Here is a 15,945-nt window from a genome sequence, read left to right as displayed (position 1 = left end):
CTGGAATGGCGGATATCAGTGGTCCGCAGAATCCCTAAGAATATTTGCAGCACTCTCAAGCTATTCCTAGCTCCATGGTAGTCAGAGGACTAGAGTTAGTAATTAGGGGAGGCTGGAGGGTGCTAGGAAGATCATTAGCCTGAAAAGTTGTTGGAGGCGTGGAGGGAGATCTGGTTCTTGGTCTTGGCTCTGCTATGTGGCTTTGATCACTCTGAGCTGTGCCAGCAGAAGCTGGACTAGACGATCTCTAAAATTTCTTCCAGCTCTAAATTCTATGGCTTGAAAACTATGTGGTTGGTGAATTTGCCTCTAGCATCTTCTTAGCCCTGCTGTCCACTTAGCCATGTCCTTCCTGTGTGCTCAGGACACACCCTGAGGCTTCCCACCCTGTGAGCCTCTGCTCTGGTTGGTCTCACCTCCCTCATCCCATCCAGGCTGACCAATTTGGTGTCCATTTCTCTCAGTCAGTGGACAGCAGGCACAAATGGTTGATCTGATGAGCTAATCCTTCACTGTACCTTGTCCAGCTAATGACTCTGTCCTCCCAGGTCCCATGATGCTCTTGCCTCTCAGTGTGATGTGAAAGCCATGGGTGGCAGACAGTACTATTGAGATTCCCCGTGGTGGGTGCTAAATGCTCCACCAACTGCAGGGATCAGAGCTGACCTGGCCACTCTGCTGGAGACAAATGTCACACTGAGTTGTTCTCAAGGGCCCAGACCTCCTCTTACCTGATCCATTCCTCTCTTCAGAAGCTGGGAGTCCTCTGACATTCCCTTCCTTCCCCTGCCCCAGGTTCCTGCCACTTTAGGGGTGCCTCTGAGCCCCTCAGCATGAGCATGTTGCCAGGTACCCTGCAACAGAGCTGGGGGCTGGGTGTGGCTTCCACCCTCCTGCCCAAACCTTGATGCTACAAAAAATGTTATTAGAATAAAACATCTCCTTGGGAGTAGGTGTGCAGTAGTCTGTTATCATCCAAGGGGCTGGGGTGGGTCATGAAAGGGGAGGGTGGTTTTGACCTTGAACGTGCTTTGGCTGTCTCCCTGAGCCCCATTCCTCTGCCCTCCTTTAGCACCCCCACATAGAAGGGCACTGATCTGCCTTCTACAGCTTCAGTGGAGGGCGTCACAGGGGGCAGGGAGCAGGGCTCCCCGTCCTACCCTCCCTGGCTGGAACTTGGGCTCCAGCCCAGGTTTCAGACCCCAAATCAGCCTAGCTGGCTCTGGCTCCTTGGTGCCACAAATTACTTAGTGACCTTAACCATGAGCCTGCCCTCTGCCCCATTCCTGCAGCCAAGCCATCTGTCAAAACTGACAGCCAACTCTGTAGGAAGGAATGTCCATGGGCTGGGGCCGGGGGAGGCAGGGAGAAACAGTGCCCTTGTATCTCTTTCTAATACCCTGAACTGCTTCTTTTTTTCTCTTTCTTCTAAGGAGCAATGACTCCAAACCACCAAACCAAAGGTTTTAATCCAAATCTGTTCTTACTTGGTAAAAGACCTAGAAAATCCGCAAGACTTTTATATGTGGGATGCACAAAAACTACCTTCTGAATTGGAATAAACCGGTACATTTGAGTATCATATGATGAAAGGACCTGATTAAGTGAGCTGCAACAAAGAAAGAGCTTAAGACAGCACATAGTAGGGCTTTAGGAAGGTCCAGGAAGATGGCTTATTGTGGCGTAAACTGGCTATCGTAATAATTCTTTGGGGGTGACATGGTGTGAGCAAAGGACCCTTTAGGAGGAGTCAGAGGTCCAGGTTCCTTCTAACAGTGCTAGCTTGGACGTAGTCACTTACCCCCTGGGAGCCTCAGTTTCCCCTCTTTGACAGGGATAATAATTGTGCTCTATCTGCTCCTCTGGCTTATGGTTAAGAATCAAAATGGTCCATGAATGTAAAATTCCTTGGAAAGCAGTTAGGACTGCATCCATTCATTTAATTGGTATTTGCTGAGCCAAACCCAAGCTCAGTGCTGGGAGCTGGAGAGACCAGGCTCACACGATCCCCTCAGCAACCCTGAGGGCTGGGCTCAGTGTTATCCTGTCACTTGGGACTGGAAGCCACTTCCCTGGTTGAGACTTTCATTTCCCCAATGCAGAGGAATTTCAATGTTCTGACTTGCTCTTATCGGGTTCTCCTTAATAAAATTCGCTGTGGGAGGTTAAAGAAATCACTGGAGGCAGTTACGAGCCCAGTAGGCACTCACATCATCCCTGCACCCCCGTGTTCGGCAGATGCCACCCACCCCTACCCCACCTCCTCCCTCATACACTTTCTGCTTTTAGCTTTCTGCCCTCTCTTCCCACAGTGATGATGAAAGGCTTTATATTTGGTGCTTTTATTTATCCAATGTGCATTTAAATCAGTTCTCGTTTAATCCCCATAATGCTGTGAAGCGCTTAGGGCAAATGGTTCATTTTAAAATAGAGAGAAACGGCTTTCTCAAGCTTACACAGCTGATATGGCCAAAGGACACAGGGACTGAGGCCTCTTCCTGTCCTGGTGGAAGGTCTCTCTGAGCGCTGTCTCCTTCATGAAGTCTTTCCGGATTCTGGGTTGGAATTAATCATTCCTTTCTCTGAATTCCTATGGCACTTTCCCCATCCCATCATGGGCATCTTCTAACATTCATCACTCTCTGCTCTGTCCTAGGAGTATTTGAGTCTGTCTCTTTGTACTCTCCCAAGCTGAGAGTCCCTTGGCCCCTTGAAAGCTGTCTCTCCCTCTTTATGGTTCCCCTCCATGGATTCTGATCACTGTACCTAAGACATGGCCCTCAATCGATTTTGTTGACTGTATTGAACAGATGGAAGAATAGTCATCTACTAGCACATTGCAGAAAGGGATCTGTTGGGTTCATTGATTCTGTGTGGTTGGAAGTGTTGACTCTCAGAAAAAGAGCACATACTTCTTCCAGACAGTAGGTTGGTTGTGGTCAGATGTGTACATCTGGGACATGCATCTGCTCTCTCCAGTGTGCTTGGAGGATGCTGTCTACACACAAACTTCTCGAAACTTAATCCCTTCTAAAGTTTTATGGATCTCCACTCCCTTTGAAGAAGACCATGCTCACCTGGGCTGCAGCGAGTGCCTTTGTGTGGGTCACAGAAAAACGCCCCTTTTCCCTGGCTGAGACAGCCCAGGGCCAGCGATAGGCTTAGTGATCCAACTGGAGCATTGTTTGGAAAAACTCTCAGAACATTTTTCCTCTGCTCTCATACCACAACGACATACCCAGAAGGCTTCTCTGACCTCAAAACCGTGGGGATTTCTCCCCACCAGCAAGCTAGCAACCAGTTCTTCAGTGGACACCAGCTGGGTGTCCCCCAATTCAATTCCAACACTATTTACCTGGAGATAGCGTCAGATCCCACATGTTGAGGGACACAAGACTGCCCCCTCCTTCCCACCAGTCATATTAATAAGTCTGTGCCTCCGGAACTTCTGATGGACTAGCTTCAAGTTTGGGTTCCCATGATCCCCTCTTTGAGTTTAATTAATTTGCTAGAGGAGCTCACAGAACTCAGCGAAACACCTATTTACATTTACTGTAAGGATTAGGGTTAGGTTCATGTAACACTTCCTTACATTTATTATGACGGACATTTTCAAGGATACAAATAAACGGCCAGGTGAAAAGGTATACAGGGTATAGTCCAGAAAGGTCCTGAGCACAGGAGCATCTGTCCGCAGGGAGTGGGGGGCGCACCACCCTCTTGGCACATGGATGAATTCTTATTCGCCCACCCAGCAGTATGCAGCAGCCTGGTCCTCATGCCTCTCATCTTTCTCGTGGGTAGACAGTATGTCTCATTTGCTTCCACATCCCCTCCTCTAGTGCAGGGCCTGACACTGGGCACATGCCCATTAGGTTCATTTAGTGAAGGAGATACCAAAGGAAATGGCCTTCTCTTCTCTAATGAGCAACTGGCCACATTGAGGTTTCAAGTTGCAGTCAGGATGCATGCTGGGTGTGTGCCCCCCTACTGCAGCACCCCTGGGGGTCTTGGTCTTTGCAAGGTCTAGGGGCCATGTAGAGGCTCCTGCAGCCCACACTTGGGGAGATGGTCTGGATGGCAATGGAGGATGTTCCCTTTCAACAGGGGCAGTCTGGAAAACACTGCCTCTGTGTTATTCTCGCTAAACTCGCCAACTGTATGACCTTGGGCAAGTCCTTTTGCTCATGTAGTTTATCCCTAGAATAGATCTGTAAAAAGACCTCACACCCATGTTGTCCATCCCTGGCCTTTCACAGATGACAAAACTGGAAGGGAAGGAGCCTCGCTCAAGGTCACGCAATGAGCGGCTGAGCCTGGGTTTTGACTCCATGTCCGCTGTTTTCTCAGAGCTTCATTTCCCAATTGTCTTTTCTGCCAAATCAGGAGAGTCAGGCCATTCTGCTTATTTCATAGGATTCCTGTTAGAGTCAAATGAAAAAGCGTGGCTGTCAAAGTGCATTCAGATGTACGCAGGGCTAAATCACTAACCAAACTTTGCCCAAAGAGATGCCACGGCAATGCCAGGCAGACACCAGCTGTCAGTTTCCCCTTCACTGAGATATGGACCCCACTCCTGACCCAGTGGCCTTGGGGTGAGTCTTGCAATCCCACCTGAGGGTGGCTTCTCAGCCCGTGGTCCTGTGACAAGCCCTTTCTACTGCCTCCTCTGCAGGCCCGCTAATTTGAGTTCTTCGTTGTTTGTGTTGAGAAGAGGTGGCTGAAGGATTGGAGCGTGCTTTCCTCTGAATTTATCCTATTAGGAAGTAGACGATCTCAAAAGAGAAAAAAAAATGTCATTAAGACTTCACTGAGCACTGTATAAGGCTTAAGAAGGGTCAGGAACCACCTCAAGGGTGTGCAGAGGTCCTGAGGAGCACGATGACAGCTTGAATCACGGTGAGAGTGCGTCGCTCCAGGAAGGGCCACCTCTCCTCCTACCATAGAGTACTCACTGGGGCTGCCGGGGGACCACCCACTACCCTTGCTTGTAGCACTTATTTTACCCTGGGCTCACTAAACCTGCTCATCTCCACTACAACATTCAAGAACTGTCAAAGTCCTGATCCAGTAACCTTCTATGACCAGCGTGCATCATGGCATTTATAGTAAAGCTAGCCCTCTACGGCTCACACCTCTGACTGCCAAAGGCACATATAGAGGCCCCATTGCCGGGTCTATCATTCTTACAGCAGTACTTCTAAAATTAGGTGGGTATGGTATAATACAAGTTACTTTAATTCTAATCCCTGGCAGAATTTATAGCATATCCATTCCTCATTCTATCTCTCTAAGGGATAATCGTAACAAGTTCTATTTGCTTCTGACAGACTGCCCTAAAATCACTCATTGCAGCCGGGCGCAGTGGCTCACGCCTGTAATCCCAGCACTTTTGGGAGGCCGAGGCAGATGGATCACGAGGTCAGGAGATCGAGACCATCCTGGCTAACATGGTGAAACCCCATCTCTACTAAAAATACAAAAAATTAGCCGGGCGTGCTGGCGGGCGCCTGTAGTCCCAGCTACTCGGGAGGCTGAGGCAGGAGAATGGCGTGAACCTGGGAGGCAGAGCTTGCAGTGAGCCGAGATCATGCCACTGCACTCCAGCCTGGGCTACAGAGTGAGACTCCATCTCAAAAAAAAAAAAAAATCACTCATTGCCTATTCTTTCATAAGCCACATGGCGCTTGTCTTTCACATATCCGCCTTTCAAAGTGGCAATAAGCAGAAAATACCCAAGAAGGAAAGGAAGAGGAAGGGACCCATCAGAATTTGGGCAAAGGCTCTTGTGTTTTGGTGGATCATTCAAGCAAGTCTGTTTCCCGCGGGGCTGGCCTGCCTTTGAGCCTTTCTGCTTCATAGCCCTCTGTCTTCTTTCTTCATTCACGATCAGACTGCTTCCATGCTTTGCCTCCATATCTCATTAGGATGCCTTAAAAATTAACTAGCAGGCTGGGTGTGGTGGCTCATGCCTGTAATCCCAGCACTCTGGGAAGCCGAGGCGGGCAGATCACTTGAGGTTAGGAGTTTGAGACCAGCCTGGCCAACATGGCGAAACCCTGTCTCTACTAAAAATATAAAAATTAGCCAGGCGTGGTGGTGTGTGCCTGTAGTTCCAGCTACTGAGGAGGCTGAGGTAGGAGAATCACTTGAACTTGGGAGGTGGAGGTTGCAGTGAGCCAAGATCACACCACTGCACTCCAGTCTGGGCAACAGAGTGAGACTCCGTCTCAAAAAAAAAAATCAACTAGCATAGTGGTTCTCAAAGTGAGGCCCCACACCAGCAGCCTCAGCTTCACCTAGGAACTTATTAGAGATACAGATTCCCAGCTTCCATCTCAAACAACAGCCCTGAGGGTGAGGCCCAGCAATCTGTGTTTTCACAAGCCTCCAAGGGATTCTGATGCTCCCGAACTTTTAAGAACCATTGACCCAAAGAAATGGGATCGCTTATCTCAGGACAGAAAGCTGATGCTCCTGATGTGTTTGCTGACGCTTGGAGCTGTGGCTCTCAAACTTCAGCACAATGAAGGAGACTAAGAATGCCTCCCAGAGAACACAGGTGTGTCTGAAGCAGGTGCCTTAACTAGAAGGGCTGCTAACGGTGGGAATCTCAGGCGCTGTGACAGGGAGTCATGTGGATTGTTTTAAGCAGGATGACTTTGGAGGGCCTCACTCGCATCACCTTGGAAACTGCCTGCTCCCCCATGGCACGAGTTTACTGGAAAGCTATACACACCAGGGACCTAAACCCATAGGAGGACTGTTTCTGTTTAGGTTTGGTTTTTTACAATTAGGTGATACAAACAATAATTTTGGAAAACATAGACTTTTCATTCTGGTGTGAACTACTTCACTAGATGTCATTTAAAAGCAAAAACACTGGTTTCACAGTTCAGCAAGATTGAATGTCTGATTGAGGGCTCAGCAAATTACTGTAGTTTGCTAAGTTTGTGGTTCGATTTGAGGTCCCAAAGGAGGAAAAGAGGTACATGATGTCGAACACATGCAGCCAGCTTCCAGTGGCTTTGCATGGGAGCTCTGGTTGGCGGAGTTTACATGGGTTTAATCATGCTGAGGCCAGATGCAGTGGCTCATGTCTACAGTCCCGGAGCTTTGGGAGGCCAAGGCAGGAGGACTGCTTAAGGCAAGGAGTTTGAGACCAGCCTGGGCAATAGCGAGACCCCCATGTCTACAACAAATAAGAAAAAATTAGTCAGGTATAGTGGTGTACACCTATAGTCCCAGCCACTCAGGAGGCTGAGATGGGAGGATCACTTGAGCCCAAGAGTTCAAGGCTGCAGTGAGCTACGATTGTACCGTTGCACTTCACCCTGGGCCACAGAGTGAGACCCTGACTCAAAAATAAATAAAAAATCATGTTGATCAACTTCATTTCCTCCCTCTCCTGGGCACTCTGTCTTCCTTTGATGGCTTTTCAGGCTGAGATAACCTCCCCCTCTCTGCCTGAGAAAAACACACAGAAAGCTCTCCTAAAGCACAAATTCTCTCCGAGCTGAAACTAGGAGGAGAAATATTCAATCTGTGACTGAAATGGGGTCTCTGCCAGTGATCAAGAGAGTGCCCTTTTAGTGTCTGTGTGTTTATATTCAGGTCTCCACAGTGCAGATGGCAACCCACAGGGTGCAGGGAGTGGGGAAGGACTTTCCCAGGACCCCAGAGTAGGAACGGGGTCCACAGGGCTGGTGCTGGGAGCAGAACCCAGTCATCCACGGAGGCTGGATTTCATGGGAAAATGAGCTTGTGGAAGGGCACTTTCTGAGGGCTCAGCTAGCAGGAAAGGTCACTTTCTTCTGAAGCCACTAAGCATGTTATTCCAAATCAGTGGAGCTGAAAAGATTTATTTAAAAGGCTATGAAATATCCCTTTTTTAAAGGGAAAAATATGATCAAGGGGATTAGGATGGAGGCTGTACTTGAGAGTCAGGTGTCCCTGAACACCCAGGCAGACTTGGAAAGCTCATTGTGTTGGCATTCAGTGCCTCCCTGTCCCCTTCCCATGGCAGAAGAGGACCCCAGGAAGAGGCTCTTCCCTCTGTCCCTGGGCCTCCAGGGTCCTCTTCTACCCACTCTCAGAAGAACACCACACCCAGGCCACCCTTCCGGGAAGCAACCCCACTGAGCTTGGGGTGATATTATAAATCTTTAAACACAAGCCTGGCCTGGGAGATGACCAGTCAGAAAGGAAGCCAGCCAGCGTCCTGAAGCAGGGTCCTAGAGGCACCCTGCTTGCCACCAGTTCACCCTTTATTGCTGGATCAAGGGGAGGAGCAAGGGAGTCAGGGGCTTGGAGTAGTGGCTATTTACCAGTCAGCTTGCAGTATTTCATTATTCAGCAACTGGCCCAGATATCTCAGTGCACATCAGCCACGCTGTGCCACTTCCCTCGTACCAAAGTTCCCCCTTTCCAAAGTGCCTGTGGGTCTGGCTGTCCACTAGGGGTGAGCAGTTGATTAAATGGCTCAAAGGGCTGGGCGTAGTGGCTCATGCCTGTAATCCCAACACTTTGGGAGGCCGAGGCAGGTGGATCATTTGATGTCAGGAGTTCAAGGCCAGCCTGGCCAACATGGTGAAACCCCATCTTTACTAAAAATACAAAAATTAGCCTGGTGTGGCAGCAGATGCCTGTAATCCCAGCTACGTGGGAGGCTGAGCGAGGAGAATCTCTTGAACCTGGGAGGCGGAGGTTGCCGTGAGCCGAGATTGCACCACTTCACTTCGGCCTAGGCGAAAGAGTGAAACTCTGCCTCAAAAAAATAAATAAAATAAGTAAATGCCTCAAAGGGACCAATAGCCCCCTCTTCGGAAGCCCAGCCTGCTCACTCACCTGGTACTCCCCTCACCACGAGAGCTGCCACCTCCTGTGGCAAGTGCCAAAGCCCCTGAAGAATTCAACAGGCAGGAAGTCTGCAGCCCTCTAGGGATGCTGGAGTGGAGCTAGTGTTTCATGCAGTGCAGGCTTGCTGGTGACAAATCCTTTGTTTACCTAGAAAGTATATTTTTTATTCTCATGTTTAAAGTTTATTTTCCCTGGGTGTAAAATGCTGAATTGGCCGGACACGGTGGCTCATGCCTGTAATCCCAGCACTTTGGGAGGCCGAGGCGGGCAGATCACGAGATCAGGAGTTCGAGACTATCCTGGCCAACATGGTGAAACCCCGTCTCTACTAAAAATACAAAAAATGTAGCCAGGCATGGTGGTGGGCGCCTGTAGTCCCAGCTACTCGGGAGGCTGAGGCAGGAGAATGGCGTGAACCCAGGAGGCGGAGCTTACCTATTGTTTCTAAAGAGTAGTTGGTCTTCATTCATAGGAGTGTTCCCCTGTATGTAACGTATCTTTTTTGCTCCAGCTGATTAATGAATATTATTAAATGAAATGAAGTGGGAGGGCCTCGGGGAATAAGTGTTGAATAATGAGCTCCTCCTTCCTTTTATACCCGAGATTTGCTGGTGAGAGAACTCACTCCCTCTCAGAGGGTGTTTTCAGTCCTGGTGTAAAGGACCCAACCTTCAGTCATTGCTCCAATCTCTCCACTTGGGTACACCCAAGTTGTAAACATTTCAGGAACAGTACACTGTCTTATTCTATAGGCAGATATTCTTTGGTTTATATCGAAGAAGGATAATTAGAAAATTGAATCAAATCCTTTTCCGTTTTCTCCTGAAATGTGGTTTCTTTATTTAGCTTTGCTGCGGTAGCCTGTTGAGAAGACAGTAGTATAGAAATAGAAGGCTTGGGGGGTGGGCATCGCATTGCTGTGATGATCCTGCCTTTTGTGGTTACCTTCTATTTCAGTCTCACACATCTGTGAGCTGGGAGAGACCAGCCCTTATCCTCGCCTCATCCGCTGCCACTCCACTCCCTCATGTTGTAACTGACTTGTCACCATTCCCTGGAAAATACCATACCCAGTGACAGCTCTGGCCCCACATACTGTTCCCTCTGCTCCCACATAAACTCCTATGTACCCCTGCAGACCCTGCTTAAGTGTCCCACCTCTGTGAAGCTTCACCCAGCTCCCCAGGGAAGAGTTAATCACGCCTTCCTCTGGCTGTGCAAAGCCGTTATCCCCACATTACTGTGACGATCTGTTTACATGCCTCTTCCCAGACAGACCCAGCAGGGCCCCTAAAAAAACATATGTATCTCTTTCATTTCTATATTCCTGGCACCTAACATAATATGTGACCCATCGTATGAGTTCATTCAATGCTAATTGGCTAATGAACAAGCCAAACCTCTGCCTTTCTATTGAATCGAGCATGGTCTTCAGGCATAAATTCTTTTCCTCAGGGCAGCGTTCAAGGATTTGAAGTCATCTACCATGTCCTTCTAAATCTCGGCAGGCTAGAAACCCCCCTATACAAAAATATTCAGGCAGTCTTCTAAGTGCTTAATGGGTGTTAACCTACTAACCTCATAACAGCCTAATAGGTGATGTTGTTGCCCCCATTGTCTAGATGAAGACACTGAGGCATAGAGAGTAACTTGTCCAGGGTCACCTGCCTGGTCAATGGCAGAGTTGGACTGCAAAGCCCAGTGGCAGCTCAGAGACTGTGCTCTCAGCCACTGAGCTCAGCTGCTTTGATGGCCATTCAGGTGAATTTCCAGAGCTCACACTATCCTGACTGCCCTTTCATTGACCTCCTTCTTGGCAGACCATTTTTTTTTTCTTTTTTTGAGATGGGGTTCGCTCTTGTAGCCCAGACTGGAGTGCAATAGTGCAGTCTCGGCTCACTGCAACCTCCGCCTCCCGGGTTCATGCGATTCTCCTGCCTCAGCCTCCCAAGTAGCTGGGACTACAGGCGCCTGCCACCATGCCCAGCTAGTTTTGGGGGGTTTTGGGTTTTTTTTATGTATTTATTTTTTTGAGACAGAGTTTCACTCTGTCGCCAGGCTGGAGTGCAGTGGCACGATCTTGGCTCACTGCAACCTCCACTTCCTGGGTTCAAGTTATTCTCCTGCCTCAGCCTCCCAAGTAGCTGGGACCACAGGCGTGCACCACCTTGCCCAGCTAATTTTTATATTTTTAGTAGAGGCGGGGTTTCACCATGTTGGCCAGGATGGTCTTGATTTCTTGACCTCGTTATCCCCCAACCTCGGCCTCCCAAAGTGCTGGGATTACAGGTGTGAGCCACCACGCCCAGCCCATTTTTTTGTATTTTTAGTAGAGACAGGGTTTCACCATGTTGGCCAGGCTGGTCTCAGACTCCTGAGCTCAAGCAATCCTCCTGCCTCTGCTTCCCAAAGTGCTGGGATTATAGGCATGAGCCCCTGCACCTCCCAGGTCTATAAATCTTACCTCCCCACCCAGAGTGGCTGCTCTGCCTCAGGCTGCAGCCTCTGGGAAGAGGAGACTTCTGGACAGGCTGGTGGGGTGAGGGTGCGTTCCATGCCCCTGGGAAATAGGACAACCTCCTCATAGGTAGAGTGGGCAGGTACTAACTAGTGCCATGTGAGCCTAAGCAAGTTACTTAACCTCCCTCAGGCTGGCTCCATCGCCTCATAATAACTCAGGTTTCTGTGTTCTCAGATACCTAAAATTGTACCACTGATAGTAAATTGTATTGGAATGGTTGACCATGTATTAGCTTCTCTTTTAAGATACCGATAAAGGGAGTGAAGATGAATGGGAACAAGTCAGAAAACTCTTACTGTAATGAATTTGTCAAAATGGATTAATTAGGAAGCACTGGGCTGGGGGAAGGGAGTTGAACTCAGAAGGAGACCAGAATACAGAGCCCCCTTAAATGTTGACACATTTGCAATTTGGCCAAAGCCTGCCTCTAGTACTGAGGTTATACACTACAGGTGATATTCAAGATATTTAACAACTGGTAAGCTTTGGGACCAACCAATCTGAACAGACATCGGCAGTGACCAATCAGAGTGGATACTGTCTGGGAGCCGCCATCACCCCTCCACCCTGCACAGACTGGAGAGCAGGCCCTGTCTTCTCAGAGGTGCTCACTCAAGGGTCCACCAGAGACTTCCCCGTCCAGGCACTCAGAGCAGCAACTGAGAGGCCTGCCCTGGCACAGTCACTTTGGGAAGAATACAGCTTTTTTTTCCTCCCTTTTTCAATAATTCCCAAAAATATATAAAATGAACAGGCCTTGGTCCCACAGCTGCCCCCGCACTCTTATTCTTGTTTCCTTCTCTTCCAAGATATCACATTTGCCCTCTGCTGTCCATCATGCACCTGGCAGGATCCCCTTGTTTTCTGGGTGAAGGCAGCAGGAAAGGGGGAGCCATTCCTTGCCCTCCCTTTTGTGGCATGGCGGCCCCACCTTTGGCTTTCAGATGACACAGCCAGCAGGTTTTGTGGGATATGGGAGACTCAAGGTTATGGTCATGAAGATTTTTTTTGCAGCGTCTTCTGCATACAAATACTACCATCTGTAGTAACCATGAAAACTCCAGCAGTAAGCTTAATAAAGCCGTTGCGATCCTCAGGACTCACCTGAGGTCTTCTTGGGGTCGAATTTTCCCCATTGTCGATCCCTATGCCTTTTATTGTGGAATTGGAATCTGAGTTCCTCATGAAGGAGAGCAAGCCCGGGAGCACAGAATGGCCTGCCTGGCCTGGTTTCACAGGACTGAGGCATCACTGTGTGTGAAGGTGGTTTTCAGTAGCCCATGCGCTGGGCTCGGTGGAGCCCAAGGCCAGGAGGACTGAGTCATGGGTGTGCTTCTGTGCAGGTCTTTTGTCTTAGCCACATTTTCTTGTCCTCAGCTGCCCTTCTAAGCCTGACTCTAACCAATTTGCAAATGCTACGGGTCGGAAGCTAGGGAAGGAGTGATCAGCCAATGGCTTCTGTAGCTGGAAGATCAATACCCTCAAGTCTACCCAGAAATATTTCCTACAATTCACAATAATGTACCCTGGGGAGTTCTTTCCCACCCATAACTCTGGATTTTCATACCAACCCTCTGAGAGAAGCGAGTCAGGTTAATTATTATCCTCCTTTGATAGATGAGGACAAGGGAGCCCCTAGGGTTGAAAAGCTCATCTAAGGCCCCACTGCTAATGAGAGACAGAGCTGGGACCAGATCTGCCTCCAGGAACCTGGAACAGCAGCTGATGCAATCAGGCTCTGTTCCAGAATTTGGGAACTTTCCTGGTACCCTCTGTGATGAGAAGAGGGAGGAATCATGGCATGGAGGCGCTGGCTTCCGCTTTGCCCAGGTGGAAGCTTGGAGAACAAAGCAGTTCTGTGACCTCCCTGGGCCCCACTGTGAGCAGAGATGGGGCCAGGACAGGAAAGCCTCCTCCCTGCCCTGGCCCCACTGTGAGCAGAGATGGGGCCAGGACAGGAAAGCCTTCTCCCTGCCCTCCTTCCTGTGTCCCTCCCGCTGGCCTCTCCTAGTGCTCTTACGCTGTCCTCCTCTCCTGTGTCTCCTCACTGGAGACTCGCTGAAGCCCAAGGCCTGCTAACTAGCAACATAGATTCCCACTGAGGGACCCAGCGCTCACCACGCCACACGCAGCGAGTTAGGAAAAGGCCACTACCCAGAGTATTCCTTTCAGTAGAACAGTGCTTTTATATTTGCTTTTAAACTCTTTTTTTTTTTTTTTTTTTTTTTTTTGAGACAGAGTTTTGCTCTTGTCACCCAGGCTGGAGTACAGTGGCGCAATCTCGGCTCACTGCAACCTCCGCTTCCCGGATTCAAGCAGTTCTCCTGCCTCAGCCTCCCAAGTAGCTGGGATTACAGGCGCCCACCATCACGCCCAGCTGATTTTTGTATTTTTGGTAGAGACAGGGTTTCACCATGTTGGCCAGGCTGGTCTTGAACTCCTGACCTCAGGTAATCCCCCCACCTCAGCCTTCCAGAGTACCAGGATTACAGGTGTGAGCCACCGCGCCTGGCCTAAACTCTTTTTAAAAACGTTATTGAGATATAATTAACATACCATACAATTCACCCATTTAAAGTCTACAATTCAATGACTTTTAATGTATTCAGAAACGTATGTCCATCAGCAGAATCAGTTTTAGAACATTTTCATTGCCCCCAAAAGAAACATCATCTCATCCCCCTTCAGCATCACCTGTCCCCACAAGGTCCCTCATCACCCAACCTTAGACAACCACTAGTCAGCTTTCTGTATCTATGGATTTGCCTAGTCCGAATATTTCACATAAGTAGAGTCACACAACATGTGGTCCTTTGTGACTTCTTTCACTCAGCATAATGTTTTCAAGATTTATCCATGTGATTGAAGCAGGTATGATGAGTACTTCGTTTCTTTTTATTGCCAAGTACTATTTCATTGTTTGGATATGTCACATTTTGCTTGTCCATTCATTAGCTGATGGACATTTGGGTTGTTGCTACTTTTTGGCTCTTAAGATAAAGCTGCCATGAACATTCAGGTACAAGTTTTTATGTGGATATGTTTTCACTTCTGTTGGGTATATACCTCGGAGCGGAATTACTGCGTCATGTGCTACTGCTTGAGGAGCTACCAGACTGTTTTCCAAAGGGGCCACACTATTTTGCATTCCCACCAGCAATGTATAAGGATTCGATTTATCCACATCCTCACCAACACTTTTTTTTTTTTAATTTTAGCCATCCTAGTGGATGTGAAGTGGTGTTTCATTGTGGTTTTGATTTGCATTTCCCTGATGGCTGATGATGTTGCACATCTTTTCATGTGCTAATTGACCATTAGTGTATCTTCTTTGGAGAACTGTCTATTTAGACCCTTTGTTCATTTTTAATTGGGTTTTTAAAATTATTGAATTATAAAAGTTTTTTAAATATTCCAAATGTAAGTCCCTTATTAGATGGATAATTGCAAAAAAAATTTCAACCCAAATTTTCAACTCAAGTTCTTTGGGGTTGTCTTTTTCACTTCCTTGATGTCCTTTGAAGCACAAAAGTTTTTCATTTTGATGATATCTAGTTTATGTCCTTTTTCTTTTGTTGCTTTTGTTTGTGGCATCATATCTAAGAAACCACTGCCTAATCCAAGGTCATGAAGATTTATGCCTATGATTTCTTCAAGTTTTGTAGTTTTAGCTCTTCAGTTTAGGTCTTTGATCCATTTTTAGTTGATTTTTATACATTGTATGAGATAGGGGGTCCAACTTCATTCTTTTGCATGTGGGTAATGATCCCAGCACCATCTCTTGAAAACACTATTTTTTCCCATTGAATTGTCTTAGAATCTGCAAATATCACTAACTATAAATGTAAGGGTTATTTCTAGACTCCATTTTTTGTTGCTGTATATATCTCTCTTATTCCAGTACTATGCTATCTTGACTAGTGCAGTTTGTAGTCCGTTTTGAAGTCAGGAAGTGTGAATACTCCAACTTTGTTGTTTTTCAAGATTGTTTTGACTATTCAGGCCTTAGAAAGGAATAAAATGCTGATACAGGCTATAATGGGTGAACCTTGAAACCATTATCCTAAGTGAAAGAAGCCAGTCACACAAAGGCCACATATTGTAGGATTCCATTTATATGAAATGTACAGAATAGGCAAACCCATAGAGACAGAAAATAGATTAGTGGTGCCCAGGGCAGAGGAATGGGAGAAAATGGGGCATGACTGCTAATGGTATGGAGTTTTTTGTTAGGGTGTTGAAAATGTTCTGGAATTAGATAGTAGTGATAATTGTATTACCTTGTGAATAAACCAAAACCCACTAAATAGTACACTTTAAAATGGTGAATTTTACAATGTGTGAATTATATCTTGAAAAAAATTTAAAGAGATCATTTGAATATCGTTATATCTATGAAAAGCATTGTATATGTAGTTTAAAATCTTCCCACAAAGAAAAAAATACCCTCCAGGCCCAAATAGCTTCATAGGTGAATTCTACCACTATTTAGGAAATAAATAATACCAATTCTACAAACTCTCCCCAAAATTGAAGAGAATACTTCCCAACTCATTCTAAACCTT

The 15,945-nt window shown here is 47.5% G+C and overlaps 1 protein-coding gene across 3 annotated transcripts in view; it reads left to right on the top strand.

Moving 5' to 3' along the window:
• Window positions 1-15,945, top strand: part of MAPK4 (mitogen-activated protein kinase 4) — a 166,582-nt gene that overhangs the window by 103,236 nt on the left and 47,401 nt on the right. The gene's annotated exons all lie outside the window — the stretch shown is intronic.

This window comes from Nomascus leucogenys, chromosome 4 (genome assembly GCF_006542625.1).
Source record: "Nomascus leucogenys isolate Asia chromosome 4, Asia_NLE_v1, whole genome shotgun sequence".
NCBI lineage: Eukaryota > Metazoa > Chordata > Mammalia > Primates > Hylobatidae > Nomascus > Nomascus leucogenys.
This window is presented reverse-complemented; position numbering and strand designations above follow the sequence as displayed.